The 21,432-nt window shown below is 36.3% G+C and overlaps 1 protein-coding gene across 5 annotated transcripts in view; it reads left to right on the top strand.

The window, feature by feature from the left end:
- Positions 1–21,432, top strand: part of PCDH9 (protocadherin 9) — an 859,618-nt gene that overhangs the window by 796,440 nt on the left and 41,746 nt on the right. The window lies entirely within an intron of this gene.

Here is a 21,432-nt window from a genome sequence, read left to right as displayed (position 1 = left end):
TGGGCAGGTTCACTTGGAAAGTTGTCCATCATGAAATGGGCCAATGCGTTGAAAGAGTGTTGAAAAAAAATTCCCTGAAGCTGATCCCAGCCTCTCACAACACCAGCTCATACACTGAAGGAGATGGGCTCCTAGAACAGTCACCCAGCGGGGAACGCCTGCACTACGAGGAGCCCGCCCTCCAGAAGATACTTCTGGTCTTGGGGGTACCCCCTCAAATAGCAATCGTGCCAGCCATCAATAGTATAAGACACCCTCAGAACCAAGCTAAATGAGAGTCTTCCAGGGCTGTCTGTGTGTTATTCCTCACATCCAATCATTGAGCACGTTGTAGATAGTCTACCTCTTCAAAATGACCTCACGCTAACATGCTTGCAGACCAAATTACCTCATACCCAGATAATGATAATTATGTGCTTAGGCACTTGTCTTGCCAATGGTCATTTCCTCCCTTCAATAGGCTTTTAAATTCCTGCCAGATAATATTTTTATGACTCTGATGCTTTTGCTACTTTGCTTGATTTAAATTCCTCCCCATCACTGGCTACTGTATAAAATCATAACTGCTTCATCTGGTGATCAAGATTTGCTACAATTTTAATCTCTTTTTAAATCTAGCTCTCACTGTTTCTCTTTACCAAGTCTGGATTCTAGCCAGTTTGATTTACTTATAGACATATTTCCTATACTTTTAACTTCTGATCTTCTTGCTTGTTTATATGCTGTTCCTGATCTGGAATGTTTTTCAACATACTTTTTCTCTCTCCCATCCAAACTTGCATGTCCTTGAAGCCTCAGCTAAAATTCTGAAACCACACCTGATTTCGTGATTTTACACAACACATCCATTTAGCTGATGGCACCTAATTGATTGTTCCCCCATGACGTTTATCACTTTCTGTGTTATACAATAGTTCCTTATGTCCCTTGAAATGTGTACAAGCTTTAGCTTCCAAACTGCAACTTGAGGGCGGCTTGTGTCTGTGTGTGTGAGTGTTTTCATCTTTGCATCTCCTCTAGTGAATACCACAGTCCTGGACACACAATTAGCAATCGATACGTTTGTTTTGACGGAATGAGTCAACAAGTAAATTAACATAAGTATTGTGAAGTGGGACAGACACAGCTTCTTCAGGTTCTTACAGGGGATGAAAGTTTTATATTTACCAAGCAGTGAGAAAACAGAGAGGTGTAATCAAACATGGCTGGCATTTGAGTCTGAAACCACATATTATTTAAGGCAAACTGCTTGCTCCTTTGTATTTTGTATATTGAGGAGATCAGTGAGGAAGCAAACATGTTGGCTTCTGAAATATATCTTTGATGGAAAATTGGGAATAATGGCAGTAGGATTTTGCTTCCTAATAAGTAGTAGTGTTTTATTTGGTGATTAGCATCCTATTACTTTATTATTTATTATCTTTGAGTAGATTAGCCTAAAAACTAAAAATGTGCTCAATTTAAAATTAATTTAAGAGCTACTTTAATCTATTAGGTGCTTAAAGTTGTATATTCATTTTACTTCAGCAGTATTAAACCACTGAAGCAAAAATATTTTTTACAGTTTAATTGTAGTCAAGTTAGTGTAAAAGATACATAATTTTGAACATACTTATATTTTGCCTTAAAAACATCTGAGTACCCAGCCCTCCTAGAAAGGACAAGTCTTTAATTAATTGAAACAAAATATCTCCTTTGAAATATAGAAAACCTTTTTTTTTTTTCTATACAGAGTATACAGAAAGTCAAGTAGGCATTTTGGTAAATTGTATGGATGTTTAAATAATAAGACTGTGTGATCCCTGAACATTCAATACAATATTAATATCATGTTATAATGACAAGTTAACTCAAAAGTCACTGAACCAATTACCTAAAAATTCTTCAGTTGATTGCCACGATTTGTAGAAGATGCTTCTTTAAAATTAATAATGGAAAAACTTGAAAAAATTTGATTTGTATAAAAGGTTCTTAAATATAGAGAAAATTTTACAACCTTTGTACTATTTTTTAACTCATAATATTACTTTTTAAAAATCATCTTTTATCATCAGGAATGACAGTCTTATAATTAAAAGAGAGCATTTATGATTTTCTCTCCAAAGCTCATTAAGTTATAATCAATTAACTGTGTCATTAACACTTCCGTATCTTCCTAAAAGCAGTACCAAATATTATTTTGTGAATTAACCCATTCCCAGAAGTTATAATTGAATAACACGATTCTAATTCGTGAACTCAAAAAATAGTGACGGTTGTAAAAGGAAAATTGTACCAGACGTGTGTTACAAACAGCGAGGAAGACTTTAGTGAAGGTGACTGCAAAAGGAGAGAGTTGCACTCACTCTGCTGAAGTGGAAGGGGCTGCTCTGGTAGAAAAGCACAAGGACTTTAGAGGGCGGGTTGGATTAAGTCATTCGTGTTTGCTATTTTCGTCCAAGGTGGGCCCTTGCCCTCCCACAGGGACTGAGAGTTAGAAGCCCTATTTTTCTTGATGATTACATTTCAAAAGAGATGGCCTCGGGTTCCGAGGAAAAGATATACCTGGATTGTGGAAGATTTATATCTCAAAGGGGTATGGAAAGGATTTACCATGGCTTGTTTTCTAAAGTAAATGCTACAAGACAAAGGAAGCCAGGGGCCTGGAGTCATGAGGAGGCCTGGCTAAGTATTCATAAAGCCGAGGAAAAGTCAAGGCCTTTTTGACACTGTAGATGTTGGCTGCTGAGTAGAAATTTCAGGTTTGTTCTTTGCTACACTTTTCACTAGAGTGACTCTGACCCAATATGTGACAGGAATTCTTTTCAAAGGATGTACTTCCACTGCTATCTGGGGAAAGTTAATTTTCAATACATTTGACAAATAAAATGTCATACCCAGAGGATTAAAAATAGACAATTTTTAGGCCTTTCTGTCAACAATTTCCAAAGACCAGTATTTCTATCAAAACCGTGTCCTGCTGGGTCATTCCCGGCCCAACCTAGCATATACCAGGCTCACTTACTCGCTAATTCAGAGAGAACCAGTGTTATTTCTAAGTGTTCAAGTTCGTATTTAGTTTTATAACTAAACCTTTTCCCAAAATTCTTTCATCCATATTAGAGTCATTTTTATAGTGACATGTATAATAAAATAACTTCCTTTTTCAAAAAGTGGTATTATGCTTTACTGGGTAGCATGCTCTTTTACAGCCAAAGTGGTGACCAGAATGAGAGGAAAGTGTTGGAACTCTGCTCTCTCCCTGAAGCAATGACCATTTTACTAAAGAAAAGATAAATAGAGGAGATTGTAAATTTAATTCTAACCAACTCAAAATCCCAATTAAAAAAGCACTGATATGATTCTAATCGTGCCTTATGAACTAATTATAGAAAACAAAATTGTGTTAAGTGTAAAATGGTATGTCCAAGTGATACAGATAAACCTTTAAGTATATCTGATTTACACTAAATAAAGTGAATTAGCAAGTGAGAAAAGAGTACAAATTTAACCACATTGTTTTCTGAGATAACCATCAAAGTATCTACATAGTTACAGGAAAGGGCGCAGATGTTCACCTTCAAAAAACCTATAATTAAGACACATTTATCTCTGCAGATGTAGCCATTTTTAAATCTAAAAAGTTCTTTTGTAAACACACCTCTTATAAACCCAAACCAAAGAAAAGTATTTTTTGAACTTACTTAGTTTTATTTTCACAAGAAAACCAAAACAAGAATTCTGATCATACAAAGGTTTAATTAATCTTAGGGTGTACCAGGGTCATTCATAATTACCTTCACTACCCAGGTTTATTGTATTATAATGAAATCATTATTTATTGAGCTTCTGCTATTTTTACCAGCTAATATTTTTAGATACATACTATGTGTAAAGTGCTTTGAACACATTTAATCTAAGAATTATACAATGTTCTATGAGAAATTATTGAAAGTATGACAATTTTCTTCCCTTTTAAGAACATGCAATTTAATTACATAAATAATCTACTTGTACAAAATATTAAAAATATACTGAAAACAATAATAGGAATATCATAGCTTATGACTAATTTTAAGAACTATAAATGTTTTTAAGAGTTTTTGAACTAGAGCAATATCAGTTCTGGTATCGTTGTACAAAGAGGTGGAGTCAGAGTCATGGTGAATTAAAAGATATTGTATTGGAAAAGAAAAATACCAGAAATTCTGCAAAAAGTCAATAAATTTAGGTACAGGCTTATTTCATGGAAATAATCTGTTGGCATTGGGTGATACATAAATATAATTAAAGAATGATTATAATCAGGAAACAAGCTTTCTAACTCTGCAAATGTCAATTTTGTGATAACAAATATCATACTCGAAGGAAGAAAAATATTTTTTTTTGTTTTAACATGAACTTATGGATATGGAAGGAAACTTGTAAATCATCCAGTTTTAATCTGAAGCCTAAAGAAAAAATGAGAGATTTTCTTCTACATTTTTTTATCCCCTTATTTTGACTTGGTGTCTCCCCATGTTAATATATCTTGATAAAAAATTTCACTACATGTACACTTAAAATTTTGAAACTTTTATATTAAATCACAAAGTGGTACTCTTAAAAATTGCAAAATTAATTTTATGCCAACCTCCTATGTCTCCTATATGATTATGTGAATTCTATATATTAATTGTACTGATTTATTTTATAATAATTATTTAAATAATGTGCTTTTCAATAAGCCTTTATTGGACCCCTTGTTATATATCACCAGATGTACTAGACACTGTTAATTCAAAGATAAATAAATTTGTCCCTGCAAAGAGAAAAATCATAGGCTAGTGTACATTGAATCTATATTATTTGTACCTACCATCCACATACTTAAAAAAATAACATTGATCACTTTTTTCTATTTTTATAATTTAGGAAAGTCAATTTCTCTCAGTCATCTGCCAGGGTGAAAGAAAGATAAAGGAAGTAAAAACATAAACATAACTTTATCAATGAATGCAATGTCACATATTTAAAAGAATAAAAATAACACCTACTATGAAGGGGTCTATTTCTGCTTCTGGTACTGTACTCTAATTCTTACTTGAATTGGACACCACAAGTTTCACAGTCACTCAGCTTTGCCCGATGCAATGTAGCTGGTGACAATGTGCCAGTTAAAACTTTATCTGCACATGTTTATAAGTGTCTAAGAGAGAACCAACTGTTTCAAATACACCAGGATGACTCAGAAATAACTGTCAGAGGACTGTGTTCTCCAGAGGTGGCACATCACTTGGACTACAAGAGCCATTAGATGACATTTCTCCAAGAAGGAATCTTGTCATTTTATTTCCTGCATGCTGTAGGGGCTCCACTCTGCAATGTGATGAGCCAGAAAATAGAGTGAAGGAATTTACTGAACAAGCGTAGGAGAGAGGGATATTTTTAATCCAAGTATGTGCAGTAGAAAATGAAAGAAATTGAGTTCATTTGCATTATTCCCTTTTATGACAAAGGGCCAATGCTTCAAAAGGGGCAGTCATGATAAAAACCGTAAGCAAGCATGCTTCCGTCCTTTGTGAAATGTAGAGCAAAAGAACTAAAAGGACAGAAGAGTGTGTAAGAAATGCCGCCTGAACCATTACCCGGTTTGGAACTGTTAACATCAGAGCCTCTATTGGACTTGTTTCCTTGATTCACGGGGCAGTTGTCCCATCATATTCTCTCCTATTTGCAGCATAATCTTTACATTTACTTTGCGGAATGTTAAGAAAATCAATGTTTGACTCATATTTGAAGGATGTGGAAGGATCTATTTCCTCTCTTCAAGGTTTTCTTTCTTATATACAGATTATGTATTTTTTATCTTAATCCTCAGTGGGGTTTCACTCTATTTCATTCCATTTTCTATGTACACCGGTATTATATTTCTAGCTGTCAGAAATATTAGGGAATTTAATGCAGTGGGTAGAAGAGATATTCATAATCATTTCCCCACATATCCTAAGTATGTTAGTTCTGCAAAGAGAACTTCAAAAATATAATAATTGTGCTGCTGGGTAAGATCATGCTTCAGACAGTGGTTGGAATAAAATCATTTTCTTTTCAGTATAAACATCTTTAATGTTTTCCAATTACCATCAGTATTAAAGTTCCAGAGATGGAGGGCTTGCTGACGATTCAGACTGATCAAATCGTCAACCACAATGGCAGATCTGGGGCCACTCCCTCTCCAGCTCCATGGCACAAGGTATCTGCATACGTGTAGACAACAAAATCAGCTATAGTTTATCAAAAGTGCTCCACTGTATGAATATGTGTTTAAATAAAATAAACACAAGAGTTAAAAAAGAAAGAAGAAGTAAACTGTGTTTCTTCAGGAACTGTAAAAGCAGCAGGCCCAACATCATTATGCCGAGCCCCAATGTGTGTTCATGGGGGTATGTATTTCAATACACACTGACGGGGGTAAGAATTATGCAGGAATAGAACATGTTCACATACACAAGTACAGTCGCTCGTATTTAAGTACATTTTTCTCACATAAAATTCACTGAAAATTGAACTCTGCCATCTGGGATTTATGTATATTGGTTATAGGTTTCAGTGTGGAGTCTGTCTTAAATCTATAAAATAAGCAAGGGGGACTTGGAAAATCTTCATTATTTTCTCTTAAATTTGAAGGAGTAATCCCCCCCAAATTATGATTTTAATACCGAACTTCTATTTTATCATTTTCTTTATTCTAATTTCATGGGTTTTTTCCCTTTTCATGCATCTGATATATACAGTTCTCAATTGATTTCTGCTTAATGTTTAGGCTGGATATTGTAGTGGATAATCTTAATCTTGATTCTTTTCTCCCAAAGGACTTTAAAAAAACATGAAAATATGTATTTTTTTAAATTTTGCCAATGTAGAAAAAGCAAAAGATCTGATAAAATGCTAATAAATAAAGGTAAAATGTGTTTGAATTTTCATCCATACAGAGAGTCACAAAAAGTAAGGATCTTTACCTAATCATCCCTCTCTTTAGATGAAGAGAGATACAAGCTAGATAAAATATGTGACTTGTGTAATATATTGTTCTTAGCACAAGAGCTTTAATTAGATTTGATATGGTCATCCTTTTATTATACTTTGTGCCTCAATTGATTAGCCTTGACCAGTTTCCAAGATCAAACACACACACACACACACACATCAGTCATACCCATGACCAAACCCACACACAGAGAAACAGAAGGCGGGGAGAGGCAGGGCAGGGGGAGAGAGAGAAGACACAAGACAGAGAGAACGAAACAGAAACAGGGACAAAAGACAACGAGTAAGAGAAACATGCAATCCTCAGCTTTGGAAACTTTCAAGATGGCAATCATTTCATTTCATATGTGAAAATTCCAGAAGGACACATCCATTGATACAGGCTTCTTACAGGGTATAATGGCTTTCACTGTCATACATTCTCATCACCAACTTTCACCCCCCAAATCCCAGCTGCATTCGTACAATGTTGGGATCATCCTATGATAATGACTTTGGAAATAGCTCCCTACTGGGAGCCCCCAAAATTTGACTAATACTTAAACTAGGTAATTACTGAAATGCAGCTCTCACACCAGAACACTATATGAAGCAACAATTTTGACTAAAAGATAGATTCCCATTCCACTTACATGTTATTGAGAAAGATCTTGCTTTAATTTGATAGACTGAGTTCAAACTTTTCACAAAATATTTAGATTATTGTTAAAACACACAGGTACTTTATCCATTTGAAAATGTTACTGCTTTTATTGATGGGTAACACAAGAAATGAATATCACATTTAAATTGTATTCTAAAGACATTTAGTACTCTACAGCAATTCTAATAGAAATCAGTTAAAATTTCCAAAATAATGTCAGAGTAAAAAGATAAAACTGAAATCTTGACCAGGGATTTAAAATAAATCTGCTTATTTAATGAAAACCATATCAGTTTAAAAAGCAGACATTGCCAAATTAAGAAATGTATTTCTTCTGAGTTTAAGCATTTTAATTTTAATATCAACCAAGAAGTGATATCACACTAGGTAGCTGAGTAGTGATTCCGGGTAGCTGTGCGAACACTGGCGGAGGCATTGGTCGTCACCGCACGTAAACCACACATTTTTAAACTTTGAATACTTTGTAGATTGCACCTAATTAAATCACAGTCTCATGTATTTTTAGCTGCCTATGAATACTATTCTATTGTTTTAGATAGATTTGCCTTAAAATTCATTAATTTGAATTAATTCTTTATACACATTTAATCCACATAGCTTACACACACAAATAACTGGAACAGTGCATTTTAACTAATTTAATTAGGATTATACTTGGAATGATACTTATGCTACTGCCAACCCTGGGTGTCGGAGTAAAGGGGTGTAATTATGAGATTTGTGCACAACTCTTCCGGTTGCATGAGTAAAGTCATTGTGGTCTCTACCTCCAGTCTGCTTAATAGATACCACTGATAGTTTTGTGTATGGTTAGTGCCCCATTGACTTAATAGAAATCCACTAGGACCATGCTGTTATGCAGATTCCCTCGTCAGCCATGCAAGGCTGGGCTAGACGAGAGCACTTGAGGAAACACAGTGGTAGCCCCACTTCATTTGCTCTCTGTGACCTATTGTTCTCAGTGGTGTTCCATCAAAAATTAGCTCAGCTGGGGAAAGCAAAGGCTTAAGAGATTATTAGGTACTCAGTCAAATACCATATCTAGTCTAGCATAATTGCTTGAGATTTGGTTACTGTTAGTTATCCTTCCAACTCAAAAAAAAAAAAAGATGTATTAGAAAGGTATCGATGAGGTTAAAAAGAACCTTCATTTAACATTTATTTCAATTCACCTTGAATTCCACTACTGCTTTAATGCAATCAATCTCTGAGACTCTGGAACATGATTTATGGCAATTTTCTCTGATTTTCAGAGAACCTAATATTACTTTCAATTTTTGATGTACAATTGACTCAAGTCACATTCCTTCCTTACAGGTACAAAATCTGAAACCCAGCATAAAAGGAAAACATCTTTCAAATATTGTCAAATACAGACTCTAAATAGTTGCTCAAATTATCTGATGTCTCTTTTAATTAACTTTCATAAACAAAAAAAAGGAAAGCCTCTGAGTTTTAAATTTAAATTAAAAGTCAAGCTGTTGTAGTAGAGTGTAGGCATATTGCACACCAAAACATCCTTTGAGACTAACAGTTAAGGTTTAATAAACACTCTCCCCGTTTCTGCTGTGGTGTGAGTTTCATTTTGCATATGCTGACCTTGGTTTAGGATACGGAAAGTTTGTTCTTAAACTTACAAGCTACCGTCAAGGTGGGCATCAGTCTTTTCAAAACAACTTCTGTCCACATATTTCTCCTTCGAGCAGCTTGTCTTTTCTGCTACCACATGAATAGTTAGGGCATCAAACAAGGACATACGCACAACAGGGCTCTTAGTTCCAGGACTGAGGAGTCTCTCTGTAGTAGCTGGGCTCTGCAAGGTCTGTGGGGTCCTCCCCGATGTTTCCTACTGCCTACCAGCACCTCCCAAGTAGATCAAGTGTCCTTTCACCTGAGACAAAGGTATCTTTGCTTACAGCTAGCCAAACAGTGCTCAAACTTTTGTTCCTATCACACCTAAAGCATTTAAAAGAGATGTAAATAATTGCCATCTCCCTAATCCATATCTGTCTATTATATATTAAAAGTTTACATATTTATACCTTTAATACATGGAATTATATACTGGCCTTTATAAGCTTAGGGGTAATTCAGAAATTCTGAAAACAGAGTAGTCCAAACAGTGGCCAAATGAGTGAATTGAGTGGTTAAGTAGATAATTTCTAAGGATGGTCTTCCATTTCCATTGAATTCACACCTTCCTGTCCTGATACCTTCAACTTAAGACAGAAGAAATAGTTGTGCTTGTCCTCACTCCACTACGTCTGCCACTGTGTTCCCAGACAGGCTCCGTGTTTTCTCCGAGAGTGTAATTCATCTTCATTGTTTCAGTGCCGACAGGATGGAACCTGCTTACACATTTTACAGCTAGCAATACTTTTTATTGTTGCTCTGAAAGGACTCCTGAGGGTTTTCTATTTTATTTTTAGGAACATTCTGATTTTTTTCCCCTTTATGCTGTACTTTTCACTATTATGAGTGATGACCCCAGAATACTGGGGAGGAAAAACAACCAACGCCCACCAAACTCTGCAACTGCTGTAAGTTTTAATGCAATCTCCCAGTCCTTTGATGTATTACACGTGCTGCATTTTAACTACGTTGTAGCTAATGAAGAGTATCAGCAGTCAGTGTAGAATGCTGACATTCCTTCAACCAAGAAAACTTCAGGACGCCTCAAACATCTTTCAGAGGAAAAATGTTTTCCTTGTGCATTTAGGTCTTGAATTAAAACTTTAGGCATTTGAAATATAGTCAATTGTAGGATGAAACTGTGAAATTATATCACTCAATGTCAACTGTGCTCCGTTACATGTTTCTTCTACTCTGAGATGTCCTTCAGGGTTGATTATACTTGAGCAGCTGAAAAAAAGCCCAAGAAGCCAGTTAGTATGAAATCACTATTAACTAGGTTTTGCCTGAAATTTAGGACTAATTATATATCTTCAGAAAAAAATATTATTTACTGAATAGTAGTGGGAAAGGGAGCTTTGTGAAAACGAGACAAAACAAAACAAAAAAGTTCATGGCATTTAAAGTGAAACTGAAAATGAATGTGGCGTTTTGTATGCTAACGTTTTAGGGACTTCTACCTGTAAACCACCTTGGGAAAGGTCCTCCTCATAAGCAGAACAGGACAGGCAAAGAAACTAGTGGTTAGGTTGAAGGAGGTAGACCATAATGTACCAACACACCCATTTTGTGCATAAGAGACAGATTTGCTCTCTTATACTCTAGCATAATCAAGTTTTGTGCGAAAGTGGAAACTCAGTTGCCAACTGTTTTGTAATAGGGTATTTAAAACAAATTTAATATTCTTAAACATCAGTGCACATCCTGAAAACATATTTATTTCCTAGATGTGTTAATTATCATTAAAAAAATAAAAGTTCATAATTGTCCAGTGTGGAAAAGTAAATTTAACTACTTTTAAACTAATTTTTGAATTTATGAAGGATCTTTTCCACCACGTGAGCTGTGGAAATGTGTGTATATGTATGCGTATATCATGTATCATATATAAACTGTGTCTATGTGTGTGTAACATATATGTGTGTGACATATATGTAGATACCTCAATAGAATAAGATTTTTGTCTTATTTTATGTAACAATAGCTATATAAAATCTAGAAAATTTGTTCTAACACTTTAAGTGCTATATTTCTAGAGACAGAGTAATAAAAATGCAGAAAATAATTAAAATTCTACCAAAGGTGACTTACTGTTATAAAAATGATCATGCTATTAACATTTGATAAACCTTATATTTTCTTTTAATTAGTAGTTTTATTTAAATTAAAAATAATAATGTGCCCTCGCTGGTGTGGCTCAGTGCCAGACTGAGTGACAGCCTGCAAGCCCAAGGGTTGCTGGTTCGATCCCCAGTCAGGGCACATATCTGGGTGAAGGCCTGGTTCGCAGCTGGGGGTCATGCGAGAGGCAACCTATGGATAGATAGATGGTCTGTTGTACATTGATGTTTCTCTCCCTCTTTCTCTCTCTGTTCCTCTCTCTAAAAATATAAATAAATAAAATATTTTAAAAATACTAAAAATATATTAACAATATCTACATGCTGGATTAAGGAAATGATAAAATGATATTAAATCATTATCATCATATAATCCTCACCCTAAACTCAATTTTGGTCAACAATTTAGTTATATGGCTTACATCGTATTCAATTTTATTTTAATTAGAATTACAACTTGTGCTGCATTACTCAGAGTATATTACTGATGAGTATTTTTCAGCTAGTTGTGGAAGCAGTGCATGTATTCCATAAGAAAAAAATTAAAATGTTATGAGCTCTCTGTATTGATGAACTTATTCAATGATATAGGGTATAATATAAAAATACGTTATCTAGATTATCTTTGAAGGGCATTTGTGCTTGTATCTCAAGCTATGTGACTTCAATACAGAAGTTGTTTATAGTTACCTTATTTTGTTTTTCATTTGTAGATAAATTACTGTGAAATGAGTTTTAATCCAAGTATACCTCATTTATCTAATAAACATTGGTCACAAGATATTTCTCTTTTTGTGGCCTTCCAATGTGACGAATAAATATCTGAGTAAATGTAATCATGGGAGATTGAATCTTTCCATGAAGTTTAGCAACTGAAACTTTTAACACATACTATTAAATATGCACCTATGTTTATGACCTACCTTTTTCTTTGAAGAGTCTTAGGGGTTAAGAGCTTCATAGTTTAAATTACTCAAAGAGTCATTTGGTGAATTTTTGTTTCATTCATTTTGGCATCTATGGCTAATCTCTGTTAGAGTAGCCAATGTAACCCCTATCTTCATTTGGAAAACACATTCATTTTTCCTAGCAATGTTTATCACCCTAACATTGCCCTGAATAAACCCTCTGACTCAGAAACTCTGACTTCACCGATGTCCTCATTCAAACTTTTTCTTTTCTGTTTATATGCTGCCATTCTCTCCACTCTGGATAGAAGTGTTATCCACATTTCTCTTCAGCCATCAGAATCTTGCCCACTCACCACAGACATTCTTGACGCGATCTTCTGTGTGACAGTCTGGGTGGGTCTTCTACATTTTTCCGTCTCAATTCATCTGAAATCTTGATCATGTTCTGTCTTGTCATACTTTGTGCTCCTTTTCTCCCTTTTGAGAAGCTGCTAGTTCCATAGTGTCAGAGAACAGGCCTTACTTAGCCTTCAAGTTTGTTCTGCACACTGGGAGAAAGGAGTGGAAAGGTGGGTCTTGGAGTGCATTGCTGGGCTTGCTTTCCTACGCTGCCTTGTACTAACTCTGTGACTTAAGCAAATGACCCAAGGGCAATGTACGTATGTCTCCTCCTGTGACAGCCCTGACATCATAGTAATGTTGTAATAATTAAATAATATACTAACTTCAGGCAAAAAGCCTTACCTCACTTAGTAAATGTTTAGCATATATTTGCTCAATGGGTAAGTGACTTGGCTGACTCACCTGTAGGATCTCCCTTTGCTCTTAGGAAATAATCTTTATTTACTCTAACTGGACCTGATACAGTTGCTGTCAGAGTTCTGACACAGCATCATTGCTTCTGCACTTTCCTCGCGTGCCTTCTGTAAGGAAGTCTTTGATACAATGATGACTTTTAAACCTCTTCATTTTTATTAGCCAAAGGACTGACAAAAAAGAAAACATTGATGAGAAAGAAAAATAGAGACTGTTATAATTTCAGAACAAAAGATATGAACCTGTGTAAGTGGTATGTAGAAGAAATTTGAAGAAACCGGATTTTGGTTTATCGAAGACAGAGGTGGAAGAAGAAGTATATTGTAGAAATCCTTGACCTTGTCAAATGCCTAAACAGGAAAATTTATTTAAACAAGAGTGCTTTTCCAGCTAACCTTTACAATTCAAGGCTTCTGTTAAAGTACTTCAGGGATTCTGTAAAATTTTAATTGGCATTTCAGTTTTAAATGTTTCATATGGTTTTGAGAGTGTAATTTTAAAAGGATCCAGTAGAATCCATTTTCTCTAATAATATTTCCCTTTGCTTCTAGTATCTGCTGATTTCCACACAGTTTTTCATTTAATGAACTATATTTGCTGCTTAAAAATAGTTTGAAAACATCTGGTTTGAGAGTCGTGGGGGTGTGGACACCCAGTAAGAAATGTTATTAGTCAGAGGGGCCATCAATTTGAAGTGTATGTTTCCATGTAAGTTTTCTCCTGAAAATAGCCCACAAGAGGCTATTTGTGGTTTCTGCAGGGTTTTTTTTTTTTTTTCCTATAGTCTCCATGGACACTGAATCAGGGAACACTAACTCACTGCTCTTTGGGGAAATACAAGGTTCTTATGAACATCTGGGCACAATATTTTAATCAAACAATTACCACATAACCTCGTTGTGTGTGTGTTTCTGTTTAAAGGCACCTTAGTTAATATATAGTGGATTCATTAACATTAAACTCACGGCCAACAGCACCTCGCTCAGGCCAGAACAAAACATGTCCAGCACTTGTTCCATAAGGCACCTCCCAGCTCTTGCTCTCAGGAACACTAAACAGCACTTCAGTCCAGTGCTTGGGGGGGGTCATTTTAAACTGAAATTACTAACAAAAAGCGGAAAAATACAAAAAAAAGTGGCAGTAAATTGACCCCACAAAGGATACTTTCTGAGCTGAAACGAGAAGGAAGAAAGTCACCTTGCTGAACATCAGCTGCGAACGAGGACATCAGGCAACTCAAGTTTTCCTCTGCTCTGTGCGTAAATGTGTGCAAAGACTGACTGGAAAAAGCAGAGCCACTGATTTTTTTGTAGTTATGAAGACATTTTAGCAAATAGGCGGATTTGCAAATATAGAATCTATGAATAGGGAGGATTGACTGTATTTGCTTCCTAATCAAACTGGGGAATTAAAAAACAGCATCCATTGGGCTTAGGTTGTAAATAAGGGGAGAAACCACAGCGCACAGTGCAGCAATGACACTGAACTTGCGCTTTAGCCTTGTCACAGTGGTCTGGCCCGTGCGTCAGCAGCGCCGACGTCACCGAGAGCTTCTTGGACACACAGACTCTCAGGCCCCACCCCACATGTACCGTATCAAATATACCTTATAGCAATGGGTATGCACATGACCATTTAAACAGTATTACTCATGGCATGTAGTGAATTAATTTCTGATTAATAAAATGGCGTTAATAATGTTTGCCTTGTGTGTCCAAGCAAAAATTGAATGAGGCAAACTCATATGAAAAATCTAGGTAAGCTCTTAACCACTACAGAAATGTTGAGATGAAAACATTGAGCGCTAATGGTGGTTAAAAGAGTGAGGGAAATTTTATTACATAACCAAATCATCTTTGTCTAACAAAAGCCTTTCTATTTTTTATTTAGTTCTTTTATAATTTCATTTAAGTTCATTTTTTCATCAGCTGCAGCTGTTTTCTGTTCTTGTTTCTTACCTTTAACTCTATTTTAAAGTGTTTGTTACTAACTATTATTACATTTTTTGTAAAAGCAATATGTCAAACTTTTTTCTAAGGAGAAGCTTTGCAACTGTTAGAGGAAATAAGATTTTTAAAAATACCACTCTAAAGATCTTTTGGGTATATAATTTTTCTCATTAAGAGTAAAACAAACAGAAAACAACTCACCTTTATCTTAAAAGCAAGAGAGTTTCTTTAATGGTTTGCTGTGGTGTTAAATACCATCATAGTTTTTCTGCCTTTTTGAAATGATTAAAAGAATGTCTCTCTTTTTAAAAATATGGCAAAGACTTCTAACTACAGAAAAAGTCTGGAACATCAGAGAGAATCTGGTACTTAATCTTATGTTTTCTTGGGTAAAGTTTAAAAAAGAAGAAAGAAAGCCAAACCAAACAAAACAAAGTTCTCCCAGACCAAGTTCAAAACGCAAGTGGTTATGAAGAAAACAAAAGAGAAGAATAAGAAAGGAAAGGAGGGTTGATTTTATTAAAACATTATCAAAGTTACTCAAAAGCAAATTGTTGTTTCTTTGTTAATTAAAGTGCTTAATGTGCTGCTGTCTTTTAACCAGAGGATTTTCCTTTTTTTTTTTTTTTTCTCTCCAGACAAAGGAATGCACCTGAGTATCTGAGACTCAAATACAAACAGAGCCCTGAAATGTATTTAATACATAGTTTCACATACAAAACAAACAAACAAACAAACAAGCAAAACTGTGTTATGTTTTTATAAAGTTGAAAAAAATCACTGCATTAAGTAAACATAGAAGACTTGGATTTCCATTGAGATAAGAACCTGCAAAGGTAACCAACTGCATAGATAAAGAGGTGTAGATAAAACCAACAGTGGTACAGAGTAAAAAGTAACATACATAGATATAGATAAAATAACCAAAATTGTGTCAAAATCTGCATTGAATTAGGAGTGACATTTAAGCACGTCATTAACAGTATTCTTGTCATTAGGACACACTGTAGGAAGCATTTGTCTACATTCACGTATGAACTGTGTCCCACTAGCAATGGGCACTTTATACACTTTACTTCTTAAGCATGCTCTCAAAGTTTAGGCATTCATATTTTTATTTTTTCACCTGTTCATGCCTTTGAGGTTTTAACACACTATTGATTCAGTACAAGTAGATAATTATGTTTCCGAGGACCACTCACTTTTCTGCCAGTATGGAAGTGCAGCTGCTGTAAAAATGTGTTTTACAGACCATACTTAGATCACAAGAAAAATCAAAAGAGGGGAAGGTAAAGGAAGGGATTTTATTGAATCTCGAATCAATAGTATTTGACCTTATCCAGCATTTAATTGATTGGCTCTTCAAAAATGTAAGATGGAGAATTATCCTCTCTGGTTAGAGAGGCTCTTTTATAGCCGCTGTGTACATTTGTATTGATCATAACTACATTAGGTCATGGTGATCATTTAATGGACAGATTAGAATGGAATAATCCCCTTAAATGTTTCACAGCATTGTGATCTGTTTGTGACCATCAGTGTCAACTATCAGTTTTATACTGAAACTGTAACCTCCTAGAGACCCTTGCAGCTATTGGTTATAAAACATGTGTATAGTACAAATGCCAAGATGAATTATTATAACAGAGTGAATATTTATGTACACCCCTGAATTCATTTGTGAAGTCTCATCCACACGTAAAGCTGTACTTGGAGTTCAGACATCTAAAGGTCTATCCAAGGTTAAATGAGGGCAGTAGCATGAATAGTGTCCGTATAGGAAGACACCAGAAAGCTTGCTGTCTTGCTATCCCTCTCCACAGGAGCAGAGAAGAGGTCTGTGAGCACACAGAGAGCAGGTGGCAGCCCCCAGGCCATGAGAAGAGCCCTCTGAATCCTAGTTATTGGGACCTTGATCTTGGATTTCCTAGCCTCCGTAAATGGTGACTGGTTTTCTGTTGTTGGAGCCACCCAGCCTACAGTATTTTGTTATGGCAGGCGAAGCGTACTGATACCATTCTACAGAGGGTAAAAAAGAGTAGGCATGTGTACGGGTGTGGATAATGCCAAAGAAACATCTGAATTACATGACTTACAAACAAAAGAATAAAGAAGGTATTTTGTTTCAAGTCTATTAATTTGTGATTAAAGTTTAGAAGCTCTTTTGTGTATGTTTTCTTGTATATCCTTAATTTTAACTTTGAGGGAAAGGGGGCACCATAAGACATTTAAAAAGTGAAGCTTGTTTGTTGTTTGTTTTGTTATAGTGAGAAATTACACTGGACCACGATGAGAAGATATAGCTTGGAATACTGATTTAGTCACCTTTTGCTTTATGATTCTGAGTATGACAGTTAATCTTTTTAAAAAGCAGTTTTTGTGTGTGTGTAAAATCTACAAAATAGCCTATGTAGCTATGAGGATTAAATGAAGTAATAAATTAGCACAGTGCTTGTTACCTGATAGCACTGAAAAATATTTGAGGATTTGGGATGCTGTTGCTATTTTCCATTATTTCATAAATGTAGACCTGATTTTAAAAAATATTGTGTTTCACTTTTAAGATTAATAAAAATCAAACATACAACTTTTTTCTTTTACCTATTCCCCCCTACTTAGATATAAAATAAACAACTAATTTCTTTGAAAAGACTGAAGTAACCTCATGACTGATAGCTTTCAGTGTTGTTGAAGGTAGGAGACTCCTGGCATGAAGATATAAAGTATGTCAAATTACCTTCTTTTATTTATTATTAACTCCTATTATAACCTCATCATCTTTTAGAGTTCTTTAAATGAACTTATGGAAGATGCCCCTAGCCAAGCTGGGCTTGCCTGCCAAAACTTGGTTACTTTGCCAAAGAAGTATAATTGTAATAATTAATTCATGGGGTTGTAGAGAAGATTAAATGAAAAAATGCCCGTGTACAGGGCTTAAATCCCAGCCTGAAACAGCCAGCGCACGGAAAAGGGGAAGCTTACAGGTGGAGTGAGCTCTTTGAGTACTGTGAGGAGGAAAAGCTGGCTGTCAGGAAACAAAATATGATTGGTTGACATAGAAGTCAAATGTGACCTTGAAAATATAACTTTAGTCAAAGGGAGGGTACTGACTGCAGGGATTTAAAGGATGATGTGCAAGTGGAATCTATAGGCATCAGGCCAGAGAACTTGGTAGCAAACAGAAAAGTAAACTACAACATATTGTACAAGCACTTTGGGAGATACAGCAATATGGTTTGAAAAAGTGTTTTGTTGCTGAATTTTGTTTCTTGGTTTTTGACAGGGGTATAGTTACTGCACACTTCCGTGGTGGAAGGAGGCCACAGGTGGGGAAAATGAACAGAATTGCATCTGCCTGGTCCAGGAGGGGGTGGTGATGATTTATGATCAAGATCCAGTGTTGTGCTGGGGAGCCAGCCAGATCCCAGGGATGCAACAGGAAAAGCGGTAAAAGAAAACAGGCAAAGATTAGGGACAAGACAGGAGATAGGTTCTGTCTCTGAGAGATAGGGGAAGAAACGAAATAAAGGTAAAAGAGAAGAGATGAAAATTGGGGCTTCCGTAGTCTCAGTTAAATAACAGATGGTGTCATTTGCCAAGAATGAGGTGCTTAAGCCTGAACTGAGGCCTCAGGAAAACCTACCATGTTGAATTCTCCTGCGAGTCAATAAGTGATGATTAAAGGAATTGTTGAACACCAGTGAGGGTCAAGTTGAGGTTGAACAGCACAGATTTGTAGAAAAGCCTGTCAACACTAGTTCCGGAGTTACTTCAGCAATAGCTGGCTGGCAGCTTGGGAGAGAAGCAAAGGAAACAAATAGGTGACGCTTTTGCAGGGCAAAGAATTAGCAGCGTGGGCCCAGCTGAAGGTTCGCAGGGCTAGGCTTTATAAGGTCCTCGCAGGAGCATCTGAAATGTCTGGCCACGGGCTAAAGGCTGGGTGGGAGGGCAGGTGGGGCCAGAGAGGAGTTAATAAGCCAGGGAGTAGGAGGTGGCTAAGGTCCTGTAGGACTCAGTTAGGGTAAGGAATACATTTATGAAGCCTAAGAAAGAAGAGAAAGTAAATTTTGTTCGTAAATGATTTCAGAAGTCAAGTGTTTTGGGAGTGGCACAATTGTTTGGCTTGCTTTGACATTTGTTTTGGTTTCTAATCTGCAGTCTCAACGATAGCCTAAGGCCTAAAACATTTACACATTTTAAGTACACTGAATGACAAGGGAATGGTAACTGTTAAAGATATTTCTTTTCCATCTAAACAGAGCGACACACTAAAACTATTAGAATTCAAGATGTAAATGCGAAATACTATTGCATTCTATTTGTGTATTACATATGTTCAGAAACATGAATACATTAAAATGCACTTGGTATGCAATTGAACAAGAGCTTTAATATATTTTTCTTTGGAGACATTCTTAAATTTTCTGTGCCAGGTACATTTTATGTCCGTGTATAAAATTTATATAGCTAGCTGTAACTTATAATTGCAACACATAGTACATTTTTAGTTGTAAAGATGTGTTCTTTTTGACATAAAACTCCTCAAGGCCTCAAAGAGTTAATGAAGCCCCATAACCATAAATTTGGCTGATGAAATGAGTTTATTTATGGGGATTTAGCATTTTTTCTTTTCACTATTTTTGTTTGCTTTTGTTATGAACCTTTTAGACTTGTATGCATTAATTTAGAGTGAATAAAAGCGTGTTTTGGGGGTGTTTGTGGTTGATTTATACCTAGACCTGGGAGGGGCTGTCCGTGTTCCTCCAGGTGAATTCCTCATTTGAAGTGTGTGTAGGGCCACATGCCAATACAGGTTACCTGACTCATAGCCAGCAAGGGGCAGAGGGGGTAGGAGCAAGGGCCCCCTGGCAGTATTTTCTGGACCATGTAGCTCAGGCTTTCTGTCTTGCTGAGAAGGGATTTTAAAAGTCACACTCCCATTCTTGCATTTCCATAAGTATCCTTCCAGAAACCCAGGCTGCCCCACCGGCCCCAGGGGCCATAATGTGAGACGTTGCTGTAATAGCCTCATCATGATGGATGGTTTATACAACAGGGTCAACCCCTGGTATTGATTAGAAAGTTCCACCTCACAAAATAAGCCTCTTCACCTTGCTTTCAAAACTGAGGGGGAAAATGCCTAGTTTTGTTGCAAAATGTTATTTCGACAAGCACCGTTTCTAAGCTTTTGGGCCTTGTATACACTGTGCATATACTGGACATGTTTCCAGGTGGTCCAAAGTCCTTACTCAAGGGTGAATCTTCATGTGTTCATCATACAAGTCACCTAAGGTGAATGATGACACCAGGCTTATAATTCTCTCTGTTTGATGGGCGGAGGAACAATAATAAAATGCTTGCTGATTTGTTCTTACTACAAGAAAAGGAAAATACTCCGTATTAATGACATGCATTTGGCTTGGTAGTGGAAGGGTGACAAATAGAGATGTGCCAAACTGCCTAAAAATAATCTGGGTCATCTGCAAATCACTGCGCCTGCCAGCGTGCAGACAGTCCCTCGTCGTGGTGGTCTGTCTCGTTCCTTTCCCATTAGCTATTTACCATCTGACGAGTGAAAGAGTGCACTAATTTATGTCTTGAAAAAGACATTTTGTTTCATTGATGTTTTTTCCCCTGGAAGCTTATTGTTGTGTGATGTACATTGCAGTATTTTGTAAATGCTCACAAGGATCTTTCTCTGAAACAGGGAATATTACAGTGAAAGACATGAGAAAAAAATTAAGTCTGCCCGCTCCGCTTTACCATACGAAATGTTTCTAGATGAGCTCATACTCCGGTTATGCTTCAGGACACCTGAAGGAGGATGTAGGGCGGTGGACACAGCCTATCGTGCTGCATTGGAGAGCAGGCAGCTTTATTGCTCTGTGACAGAATTCCAAATCAACTTATACTCCTGAGTTTACAGGAAATTCAGGGTAAACATTTTATTTACAAACAGGGAATGCTCGCCAAGATGGAATTAAAAAAACAAACAAACTGATTAATCAGCATACAAGCATTTATGTTGAAGGGCCTCGCTGCCCGGCCCTTTTTACCCTTTAGGAGATTGGTCTTGTGTGAGAGGGATGTAGAGTGGAAATGCCTTTGATAGCTCCATGATTGAGTCTATCATGCTTTGGAAAGGGACAGGACGAGGTTTAAGCAACCCTGCCTGATAGAACACGGAGTTACATGGCTGGAAAAAAAATTACCTCATTACAGCTCAGTGCTGTTGCCCTTTGGAGTAAAATGAGAGAAAAGCTTGCTCTTGTACTTCTGCTGATAAAATTCACTTTCTGGAACACAACCAAATCCCAGCATATATCATCTGAGAG

Source organism: Desmodus rotundus, chromosome 13 (genome assembly GCF_022682495.2).
Source record: "Desmodus rotundus isolate HL8 chromosome 13, HLdesRot8A.1, whole genome shotgun sequence".
Lineage (NCBI taxonomy): Eukaryota > Metazoa > Chordata > Mammalia > Chiroptera > Phyllostomidae > Desmodus > Desmodus rotundus.
Note: the sequence above shows the minus strand (reverse complement) of the source record. Positions and strands in the feature narration are given on the sequence as shown.